General features: G+C 37.9%; 1 pseudogene; it reads right to left on the reverse strand.

Annotated features, from left to right (window-relative positions):
* Window positions 1-398: 398 nt before the first annotated feature.
* Window positions 399-12,276, reverse strand: part of LOC129556293 (frizzled-3-like) — a 51,549-nt pseudogene continuing 39,671 nt past the window's right edge.

Genomic DNA, 12,276 nt, shown 5'->3' on the forward strand with positions numbered 1-12,276 from the left:
AATTCTGAAATTTTGTTTTATTAACAGAGAACTACCAGAATGTTATCTCACAACTAGTTGATATTTTATGAAAGTTCACTATAAAGCAGTCACCATACATTTAGGATTTTTCCAAATATAAAACAAGTGGGTTTATAAAAATGCTTACCAGACAAATAATTATTTCTTCATAACCTAGAAATAAGAATTATTTAATTGATGATATCATTCTTCGCATTTTGGATGCCTCAAGGTTCCAAGTTTGATGAAGCATAAAAAGCAAAAATTTACTTTTCAGTGGACACAATCTGCACCTGACTGAAAGCATCATAACTGAGCTATAGCAATCAGTCATGAAAAGGCAAAGAATATAATCTGCTTTTTAAACAGCACAAATTTTCCACCTTAGACAGGACAATTTAAGCACTGGTTCCATCTTCTTCAATAACCCGATTCATGCTGGTACCATGTGTGATGAGTCATAGGATGATTACTGAGATCTCTGATGCTGCTATGTCATGATTGCTCATTGAGCTGATGGGGACTACTGTGCCTGGAGTGATTTGTAAGTAGTGACATGCTGCCATGAGGTAGTCTCTCCTCCACTCCTCCGTAACTGCAGGGAGTGTACCTAATGTGGGAGGTAACAGAACACACTAGAAAATAATACTAAAATTTTTCATGAAAATAACACTGATTTACAAAATAATTTCATGATTTACATTGTTGAATTATTCAAATGGCCAAACAAAAGGGAGAAAAAGTCTACTATTTAGGCTCAGAATTAAGAACTGCCTTGCAACAAGACAGAAGCTGAAGTTAAGCAGAGCCGATTCATCTAGAACTACACTAAGTAAGGATACTTTTCTCATTCAAATAAGTTTTGGGTTGTGAGGTTGGTCCTGGGAGAGGACGAACAAGGACAGAAGAAATATGGCATCATCCCAGGCAATCTAGAAGAATGGTGATAGTCATGGTACAGCAAACTACAATTTTACTGCAACCCTGGGAATGGAAAAGGAAGCATATGAAATTAGAGGAGAAATTTGCGGAACCTTAAAAAAGTAAGGGAGTTGGCAAGCAATGGTGATGTTAAATGTGGACAGCTTCCTTCCAGAGAGCCCAGTTAGTAGCAGAATGGTCTTACTTTTCATTAGGGAATAATGCTGTCAGGATGCTAGTTCATAAAAGCTGCATCAACTTAAATACACAGCTAACAACCTCCTAACACTTTGTAACCCATGTTCCCTCAGAAGCAAATTCTCTCCTTATCCCTTCCCCACGATGCAGCTTTTGAGTGTGTCAACTGGGCTCCATTGCTCATCGCAGTCCGTCCTCTCCATCATTCTATTTATCTTGAAAAGCAGCAGTGGGACCTGTTAAATTTTTCTTTTGTTGTGATTCTGACTCACTGAATCCCCATTAGAGCTAAGAAAACTCACAGTCATATATACTATATGTGTGTGCATGCTAAGTCACTCAGTCATGTCCAGTTCTGTGTGACGCTATGGACTGTAGCCCTCCAGGTTGCTCTGTCCATGGGATTCTCTAAGCAAGAGTACGGGAGTGTGTTGCCATGCCCTCTTCCAGTGGATCTCCTTGACAGAGGAACTGAACCTGTGTTTCCTGTGGCTGCTGCTTTGCAGGTGGATTGTTAACCACTGAGCCACCAGGAAAGCCCCCGTGTAACTATACACAGTTTTTATTTTTTATTTTTTCAAAAACAATTTTTGGAATCTTTACTTAAAAACAACCTTATCTTAAATGGAGTAACTTTGGTTTTACGAGCAGCAAGCAAAGTACCGAATCAAAAATACATTACAGGAGCATTAAGTTCTACATTAGGTCACAGCGTCTAATCTGAAATCACATCCATAATATCATTTTTCAGGATATCTGAGAAATAGTTATTTCCCAGGATGTCTGAATCATAGCTACTTTATTTTGACTTTTAATTGTAAAAAAAAAAAAAAATTAATAGCCAAAGCAGATTTCACCATTAACGACATCAGTGTTTTTCTAGGTATGAAAAGATGCAAGAATTGGAACTCATAAAACCTTTTTCTGAAAAGATCTAACTATCTGAAGGCCTGTTCTGTCAGTTTTTTATTTCTTTTTCGGAGCACAGAGTGCCTCATTCCTGATTTTCACCCTGAACTTCTTTCAGGGGGTGTTGAAGGTCAGCAGCTTGCAATGGTCATGATGTAATCTTTGTAGAGGCAGCTGGCAAGTACCAATTTCCAGTCAGCAGGGTCCCTTCATAGCCACATATCTGACCACATGACACCATTTCATGGCTATTGTGTCCCGCGGTGCTGGGAAGTCTCATTCCCAGGTCTAGGGAAGTGATGGGCCACTCAGTGTGCTAAAATTGGACCAGGCCTTGCAAGTAGCAAAAGTCTCTGGACCACTGTCTTACTAGCCTTCTGGTCCAGGAAAATATTTCCTCTTGTTGCTTTTTCCCATACCCAGAGTCACATTATTACAATTATTGATCTCATATGGAACTGTCAGTTCAGCATTATATCACAGGCTCAGTGAAACAAGTTACATAGAAAATAATATAGCCATAGCTAGCAGTTATTAGTAAAATAAGAATTATAAGTCAAGAACTTTCATTAGATAAAGCCTGGTATACCCCAAGTCACCTGACTTCATTCGTTAAATGATTATAATCTGGTGTTAATCTCCTGGTTGTACATTATGGAGCATCCGACCTTTATCTGAAGATTGGTTACTGAGATAAGCCTTAGAAACTAACCTAGAGTGTCCTTTTTAATAACTTAATTAAATCTTTTAGCAGTATCACGTAACAAGGAGCTGTCTCAGCAGTGAGTCTTAGTAAACACTAGACATTAATAAAACTAGAAACTTAATTTAACAATTTACAAAACTTAATATTCCGTGGTTTTTCATTATGGAGGCCCTGTAGCCATGGAGGCTTTAACCCATCAAATAAAAAATGTGGTTTGTCAGGGAGCTGGGAAAAGCCAAGCAGCCATCTTGGATTTCCCATAGCCCTGACTCTGATTTCCAGCTATTGTTTTTAATTTTCCAATTTAGAAGCAGACTGTTGCCATGGTTTAAGGACATTAGGATGGAACAAGTCTAACAGAGTTTTTGTATAAGCCGAATGAGCTTCTACATGTCTACAAACACGACAATTGGATTAATTTCTGAAACTAACATAGGATCAGGCCTATGGTAGAAAAGCATTTGATTTACATGCAGAGGGCTAAGAAGTCAAGAAAACATTATAAATGATCATACGAATCAGGTCCAGCATCTTGGGCAAGCTGTCTACCTCTGATGTCATCGTCTTCTCATCCTGGTGTAGTGTAGTTTCTTCTGAAAAAAGTCCTTCCATCCAGGTTGGAGACAGTCCTTTAAATTATGTCCTTTTTTTTTTTAGTCGTGGTTGCAGGTCATGAGGCATCTGATCTTCATCCAAAGATAGCTCACTGAGATAAGCTTCAGAAAGAAACTTAGGGTGTTCTTTAAGAATTCAATTAAATTTTACATTAATATCACATAACAGCAAGGAACTATCCAAGAAAGAAGTCTTACTACCTCCATTGGTAGACCGTCATTAACAAACTGGGATTTAACATTTATTGAAACATCCTTTTCTCCCTAAAATTATCCTCATTTTTACCAAATATAACCAAATTAAGACTTGTTTAAAAAATAGATCTGTTCTCAATAAACTTGACCTGATTATTTATATAACCATAGACCCCCCCCTTTTTTTTTTTGCTGAGACTTTTATGGAGTCTCAAACTTTATTTTTTTTTTAATTTTTTTAAATTGGAGGCTAATTATTTTACAATATTATATTGGTTGGTTTTGCCATACATTGACATGAATCTGCCCCGGGTGTACATGAGTTCCCCCTCTGAACCCCCCTCCCACCTCCCTCCTCCCTTTATCCTCCCTCTGGGTCATCCCCGCACACCAGCCCCAAGCATCCTGTAACATGCATTGACCCTGAACTGGTGATTCGTTTCACATATGACAACATGCATGTTTCAATGCCATTCTCCCAAATCGTCCCACCCTCACCCTCTCCCACAGAGTCCCAAAGACTGTTCTATACATCTGTGTCTCCTTTGCTGTCTCGTATACAGGGTTATCATTTGCATCTTTTTAAATTCCATATATACTGTATTGGTGTTTTTCTTTCTGGCTTACTTCACTCTGTATAATAGGCTCCAGTTTCATCCACCTCATTAGAACTGATTCAAATGCATTCTTTTTAATGGCTGAGATACTGCAAGGAGATCCAAGCAGTCCATTCTAAAGGAAATCAATCCTGGATGTTCATTGGAGGGACTGATGCTAAAGCTGAAACTGCAATACTTTGGCCACCTCGTGCGACGAGTTGACTCACTGGAAAAGACTCTGATGCTGGGAAAGGTTGGGGGCGGGAGGAGAAGGAGACGACGGAGAATGAGATGGCTGGATGGCATCACCGACTCTGTGGACATGAGTTTGAGTGTACTCCGGGAGTTGGTGATGGACAGGGAGGCCTGGCGTGCTGTGATTCATGGGGTCGCGGAGAGTCGGACACGACTGAGCGACTGAACTGAATATTCCATTGTGTATATGTACCAAAGCTTTCTTATCCATTCGTCTGCAGATGAACATCTAGGTTGCTTCCATGTCTTGGCTATTATAAACAGTGCAGCAATTAACATTGGAGTACATGTGCCTCTTTCAATTCTGGTTCCTCTGTGTGTATGCCCAGGAGTGCGATTGCTGGATCATATGGCAGTCCTATTTCCAGTTTTTTGAGGAATCTCCACATGTTCTCCATAGTGGCTGTACTAGTTTGCTTCCCACCAACAGTGAAAGAGGGTTCCCTTCTCTCCACACCCTCTCCAGCATTTATTGCATGTAGACTTTTGGATAGCAGACATTCTGACTGGTGTGAAATGGTATCTCTTTGTGATTTTGATTTGCATTTCTCTGATTATGAGGGATGTTGAGCATTTTTTCATGTGTTTGTTAGCCATCTTTATGTCTTCTTTGGAGAAATGTCTGTTTAGTTTTTTGGCCCATTTTTTGATTGGGTCATTTATTTTTCTGGAATTGAGCTGCAGGAGCTGCTTGTATATTTTGGAGATTAATCCTTTATCAGTTGCTTCATTTGCTATTATTTTCTCCCATTCTGAAGGCTGTCTTTTCACCTTACTTATAATTTCCTTTGCTGTGCAGAAGCTTTTGATTTTAATTAGGTCCCATTTGTTTATTCAAAAACAAATTTCCAATATTCTGGGAGGTGGGTCTTGGAGGATCCTGCTGTCATTTATGTCAGAGATTGTTTTGCCTACGTTCTCCTCTAGGAGTTTTATAATTTCTGGTCTTACATTTAGTTCTTTAATCCATTTTGAGTTTATTTTGGTGTATGGTGTTAGGAAGTGTTCTAGTTTCATTCTTTTACAAGTGGCTGACCAGTTTTCCCAGCACCACTTGTTAAGGAGATTGTCTTTTCTCCATTTTATATTCTTGCCTCCTTTGTCAAAGATAAGGTGTCCATAGGTGCGTGGATTTATCTCTGGGCTATTTGGTTCCATTGATCTATATTTCTGTCTTTATGCCAATACCATACTGTCTTGATGACTGTGGCTTTGTAGTAGAGCCTGAAGTCCGGCAGGTTAATTCCCCCAGTTCCATTCTTCTTCCTCAAGATTGCTTTGGCTATTCGAGGTTTTTTGTATTTCCATACAAATTGTGAGATTATATGTTCTAGTTCTGTGAAAAATATCATTGGTAGCTTGATAGGAATTGCATTGAATGTGTAAATTACTTTGGGTAGTATACTCATTTTTACAATATTTATTCTTCCAATCCACGAACATGGTATATTTCTCTATCTATTAGTGTCCTCTTTGATTACTTTCACTAGAGTTTTATAGTTTTCTATGTACAAGTCTTTTGTTTCCTTAGGTAGATATATTCCTAAGTATTTAATTCTTTTTGTTGCAACAGTGAATGGAATAGTTTCCTTAATTTCTCTTTCTATTTTCTCATTATTAGTGTATAGGAATGCAAGTAAAAAGTATTTAATTTAGAATAACACTGATCAAAGAAATCAACCAGGTATAATTAATACATTAAATTTTTAGTAGTAGTTCTAAAAATAAAAAAGAGGTTTTAAAGTTATCCAAAGAACTAGTCATGAACAGCTGAATACCTACTGGCTGTCAGAAAATACCAATTTACCATTTCCCTCAGTTAATGATTATAACAAATTTCATGACTCATTATGAATCATTTGTAAAATTTAAAGATTGGAAAGACTGATTCATATACTATTGAGGTAATTTAGTCTCATATAGCAGTGCTTATCAAACATTGTTTTCATTAGATCACAAAGTTTAAAAATTAAGTCCTTTTAAAATGATAAAAGAAAGCATGTCTTTCTTCCCCTGTTTGAGTAAAGCAGAAATGAAAATTTAAGAATGGAAAACTACCTTTAGAATATTTTTTAAATTCCTCAAATTAATGGATAAAAAAGCATTTAATTTTTATTTATTAAAAGACTTCACATTCAGAACATAAAGGTTTTAAATTTGATTTGTAACTTTTGATTAAATAATTACAATGTTGCAAATCAAAATAATGAAAATAGAATAAGCATGTTATCCTAGTTAATACCTATTTTACATAATAATTATTGCCCTAAACTGAAAAAAATTTCTAACTGTAACTTGCTAGCTAATTTGGAGAACTTTCACCTCTCGATGACTTCATAAGTATCTAATTCAAGTAAATATGGCAAATGTAAAAAGCAAAATATGATATCAAAGTAATTAAAAATGTGAACTACATTTTCTAAAACTGAAACATAAATCTTTGAGTTTAATTTAGTGAATAAGACTCAAATACCTTTTTCATAGAAAAAACTGAGTTATGTCTATTTAAGTGAAATACATGGTTATTCACAAAATTCTAGTATATGAACCATCTGCCCATGGATAATTAGGACTTGACTACACAGTAAAATGTCACCCTCTTACGAAACTAACCACTCATTCTCAAATTCCACCCAGCTACTCATCCTTTTCCTTTTCTATATCCTCTCATCTAACTACCAATTACTTATTCTTTGAAGTCGATATGTATGTGTAGGTATATTTACCTAAGTCTATTTTATTTTACATAGGACTGAGATCAGTAATTATCCATCAAGGAATCTGGACTACAGTGAGTACTGAGAAGCAGATATGTGTGCATATGTATAATCTTACAGCCAAGATAACGTAAGATGATGAGAAAACCACGACCAAAATATAGAAATATCCATGAGATGATATACCCAAATTATTTCTAAAATTGTTTGACAGATTTATTTGTTTCCTCCCTCGTGGCTCAGTGATAAAAAATCTGCCTGCCAATGCAGAAGACATGGGTTCGATCCCTGGGTTGGGAAGATTCTCTGGAAATGGACATGGCAACCCACTCCAATATTCTTGCCTGGAAAACCCCACAGACAGGAGTCTGGCAGGCTACAGTCCATGGGGTTGCAAAGAGTTGGACATGACTTAATAACTGAAGAACAGCACAGGGCTAGATACTGTCAAGGGTTATACAGATATCTGTCAGCAAGTTCACATTCTCCAGAAACTGCAAACTTAGCTGAGGAAAAACAAACTGTACTGAAAATAGGTCACACTCAAAGAATGTTTTAAAAGCAATTAATTAGCTGCCATGTTATGGGAATTAAGCGGGACTTAAAGGATGAATGTGGTTTTAATTAAGCAGAGAGACAAGAAATGCCATCACAGGAGGTCATACGCTATCCCCTAGTTTCCATGACACTAAACTTTCATAGAGACCCTCATGTGTTTATAAACATTTTCTCTGAATCACATGCTAGGCTCTTCTTACTGTACTGTTTTCATTACTGTATCTTGTTATTCTCCTAGAAGGGGACGACAGAGGATGAGATGTTTGGATGGTATCCCTGACTCGATGGACATGAGGTTGAGCATGCTTCAGAAGTTGGTGATGGACAGGGAGGCCTGGCAAGCTGCAGTCCATGGGGTCACAAAGAGCTGGACACAACTGAGCAACTGAACTGATGTAGACTGATGATCTTGTTCTTGGTATGTCCTATTAAACTTCAAGGAATTCCATCTCACAGCTTTTTAATTACCACCACCTTATATTATACAGAGTGAAGTAAGCCAGAAAGAAAAACATCAATACAGTATACTAACGCATATTTATGGAATTTAGAAAGATGGTAACCTGTACCCTGTATATGGACTGCAAAAGAGACATACGCATATAGAAGAGTCTTTGGGACTCTGTGGGAGAGGGTGAAGGTGGGATGATTGGGGAGAACGGCATTGTAGCATGTATATTATCATAAGTGACCAGTCCAGGTTCGACGCATGATACAGGATGCTTGGGGCTGGTGCACAGGGATGACATGGAGGGAGGATATGGGGAAGAAAGAGGTGGCAGGGGGGTTCAAGAAAGAGAACACATGTACACCCGGGGTGGATTCATGTCAATGTATGGCAAAACCAACCAATATATTAATGTAAGGTAATTTGCCTCCAATAAAATAAATTAAAAAAATAGATTATAAGCTTTCTTGCTGCTTCTGCTAAGTCACTTCAGTTGTGTCCGACTCTGTGCGACCTCATAGATGGCAGCCCACCAGGCTCCCCGTCCCTGAGATTCTCCAGGCAAGAACACTGGAGTGGGTTGCCATTTCCTTCTCCAGTGCATGAAAGTGAAAAGTGAAAGTGAAGTTGCTCAGTCGTGTCCAACTCTTAGTGACCCCATGGACTGTAGCCCACCAGGCTCCTCCATCAATGGGATTTTCCAGGCAAGAGTACTGGAGTGGGGTGCCATTGCCTTCTCTGATAAGCTTTCTTATGTAAACTTTAATTTCATTTAGATTACAGAAGCTGAAATTCTCCTATATTTAACTCCCTTCAGAAATTTTCTTCTCAATATGAACTGGTTACTTGTATTACCATTTGCTCACCATATTTATCTCCTCTGAGATATTTTCAGAGGAGCCAATCTGATCATTTGAAGTTCTATAACACTGATCATCTCTAACACTCACAGTTTTAATTATATGCTAGCTTGAACTATTTTTAATTGGTTATTATGTATATGCCCTACCTTTCCTATAAGGTTCTATTCTCCTGGAAAGCAGAAATTATACTTTAGCTTTCTTCTATATATCTCTTAATACACAGAATGCCACATGCATAAGAGTTGTAGTATAACAGTTCATTCCTTATTAAAAATGATGAGGCTAATAATGTCAAATATCAAATACTGCTGAAAGTCAGTCCATGGAGCCATGCTATGCTGTCACGTCAGTCATATCCAATTCTTTGTGACTCCATGGCAGGCTCCTCTGTCCATGGGATTCTCCGGGAAAGAATGGGTTGCCATTTCCTCCTCCAGGGAATCTTCTCAACTCAGGGATCCAACTCATGTCTCTTACATCTCCTGTATTGGCAGGTGGGTTCTTTACCACTAGCGCCAACTGGCGCTGCCTCATGGAGGCAGGTATTCTGAAAGATTCTCCAGTTTCCTCTCTCTCTCTCTGAGTGTTTTAAGTTAAGAGCTCTAGTTTTACTCTAGAAACTTCCCAACTGGGCTTACTGACAACCTCCTCTCCTATGCTGTAGTCAAAGTGATCTTCCTAAAACACAAATCTAATTTTATCACCCCAATGCTCAAAGTCTTTTAATAGTTTCTCATTGCTCCAGGAGAAAAAAAAAAAAAAAACCCGAACTCCTCAGCATGTTTCATCTCCTACGGTGGCCCTGATAACTAAATGCCCTTTTGTCCTCCTTGCCTCTGCATGTGCTATTTCCTTGTCTGAGATTTCCAGCTGCCTCCTCTGTACGCTAGTCAAATTAAAGTACTACCTTGTTTGTGAACAAGACTTTCCACAGTAACTTAAAAGGGTTTCTTCTCTGGATTCTTAAACCACACTGTGTATGATTTTATCATACCTACTACTCTTTTGTCTTCCATCTCTGCATTCCTAGCACCTAGAAGAATGCTTTTCACTTAGGAGTGCTGAATGAAAGGAAAAGGAAGGAAAGAGAAAAGATCTTTGATGGTGGTTTAAAAACAGGTCGTTGGTTATGTTAGAAGTGGGGTAAGAAGGTGAAAAAGACCAGAAATACAAAGAATGAAAGATGGAATTGGTAGAAAGGAAATATTAAAAATATTTCAAAAATCTGGCAAGGAAAATAAAAAGAAATAAATACAAGATAGAAAACATGTCAAAGTTAGAAAACATGTGAAGTTAATGGATACAAGATAGAAAACATGTCAAAGGCTGCTTCTTTTCAAAACCTAGAGTAGCTGACCAAGTTAGAAGGCAAAAGAAAGCAAGTTGAGAGGACAAATAAGAAGGTCTAAAAAAAAGAGTACAACTAGAAATCATACCCTACATGACAAGGACCGGGAAGACTGAAAGAAAGGCTGGAATGAGGCTGGAAGGATAACAGGACAGCCACAGAAACACAAAACAGAATTTCAGGCATCATAATTTTCATTCTTTCAGTTTCCCAAGCTTAGAAATCTTAAAAAAAATTCTTTCAACACATTCCTTCTCTCCAACTGCTTTTAATCCATCTCACAACTCCTATCTTTTCATTTCTTATTTTTACGTATCTTTCAGATCAGCTATGACTCTCTTGGCACTGTCACTGTTCTTTCATAAACCTCCATCATCTCTTAACTGAATTGCTGCAGAGCTCCTGAGAGGTTTCTAATTCTAGTGTCTCTACCATCAAATATAACAAGAAAGCATATCCTGCCCACTCTCAGACATTCTCTGTGATGCTTTCTCCCACCTTTTCCCCACCAGATTTAATCACCCCCTTGTCCATGCTACCAAACAGGGGCTCTCCAGCTGTGGCCTGCTCGTCAAATTGGGCCCCTTCCTATTTTTGTAAACAATTTTACTGGAACACAGCCATTCCTATTTTGACTGCATACTGTCTATGGCTGCTTTCATGGTATTAACAGCAGAAGTGAATGGTAGCAATAAAAACCATGTGACCCACAAAGCCTAAAGTTATTTATTATGTTATTTCATCTATAATACAATATTTATTATATAGGTTATTTTTCTCTTTATAGAAAAATTTGACAACCTCTGGACTATACCATTATATTTGCATTTTACTTTAATTATTACCATATCATGTTGACAATAAAAGTTGATCACAGGCACTTACTGAGATGGGCACTGTTCTGAGCAATTAGGTATACGATCTTGTTTATTTTTTACAACATTACTAAGGGACAGATATTATTACTATTTCCATTTTACAGATGAGGACACTGAGGCTTATTATTCTAGGCCCCATGCTTTCAATTACAACACAAATAATGACTACCTTATTTTTCTTGAGCTTATTGAGAACAAAGATCATGCCTAAATAAGTTTTGTAGTCCCAGAAACTCACACAGTGTCTGACATACTAGGTATTCCATAATTGTTTGCTAAGTTAATCTTATTAAAATAACCACTTTTACTTTGTCTTCTCGCTGATGAGCAATGACTCCACATTGCTCACTGCATCGTGTCTAAACTCCTCTGGCTGGCATTAAGCCTGACCATAATTTGGGACAACTGAACCTAGCAAAGTTCAGAAAGGTTAATAATGATCAACTTCTGTTTCAGAACTGGCTGCTCTTCCTTCGGACACCATATGACTCTAACTCAGCACATGATATAAACTAAGCTGCCAATAAACCTCACCTGACATCACGGGACCTGTGGAGGCTGTCGTGATAGCCGCTCACTTTGCTGTGGACACTCCCTGCTTTGCTTCTCTGGTCATCCACCACTGCCAGCTGAGTTGAAGAAGCATGTGTGATGTCCCTTGAGTGGAAGTTCCTCTTGATTTCCTTATGATAGGAGTATTTGGATCTCTCAGGAGGGACTGAGCAAAATCAGGTTCCTGGAGTACCTGTCGGCTCTTCTTCATTATCCTAGATAAGAAAAAACTAAGTGTAAGATAACCCTACGGACCAAAAACAATACTTTGACAGACTGATGTTATTGCTCAAAAAAAAAAAAAAAAAAGCTCTCCAAGCAATGTCTTTAGGACAGATATAAGGTAACACTGTTGACAGAAGAGAGACTAAAAAAAAAAAAAAAAATCTGTGTCAATCTGTCCCCTAAATTGTTCTGATGGAAAGAGGTTTGTATTAGAACATGGAACTCAGGATTTTAGTTCCAACTCTATCAATAAATACGTGATCTTAGGCAAGTCACTATCCCCTTTTCTT

The sequence above is a fragment of the Moschus berezovskii genome, chromosome 1 (genome assembly GCF_049115385.1).
Source record: "Moschus berezovskii isolate FMDL1 chromosome 1, NW_MosBer_1.0, whole genome shotgun sequence".
Lineage (NCBI taxonomy): Eukaryota > Metazoa > Chordata > Mammalia > Artiodactyla > Moschidae > Moschus > Moschus berezovskii.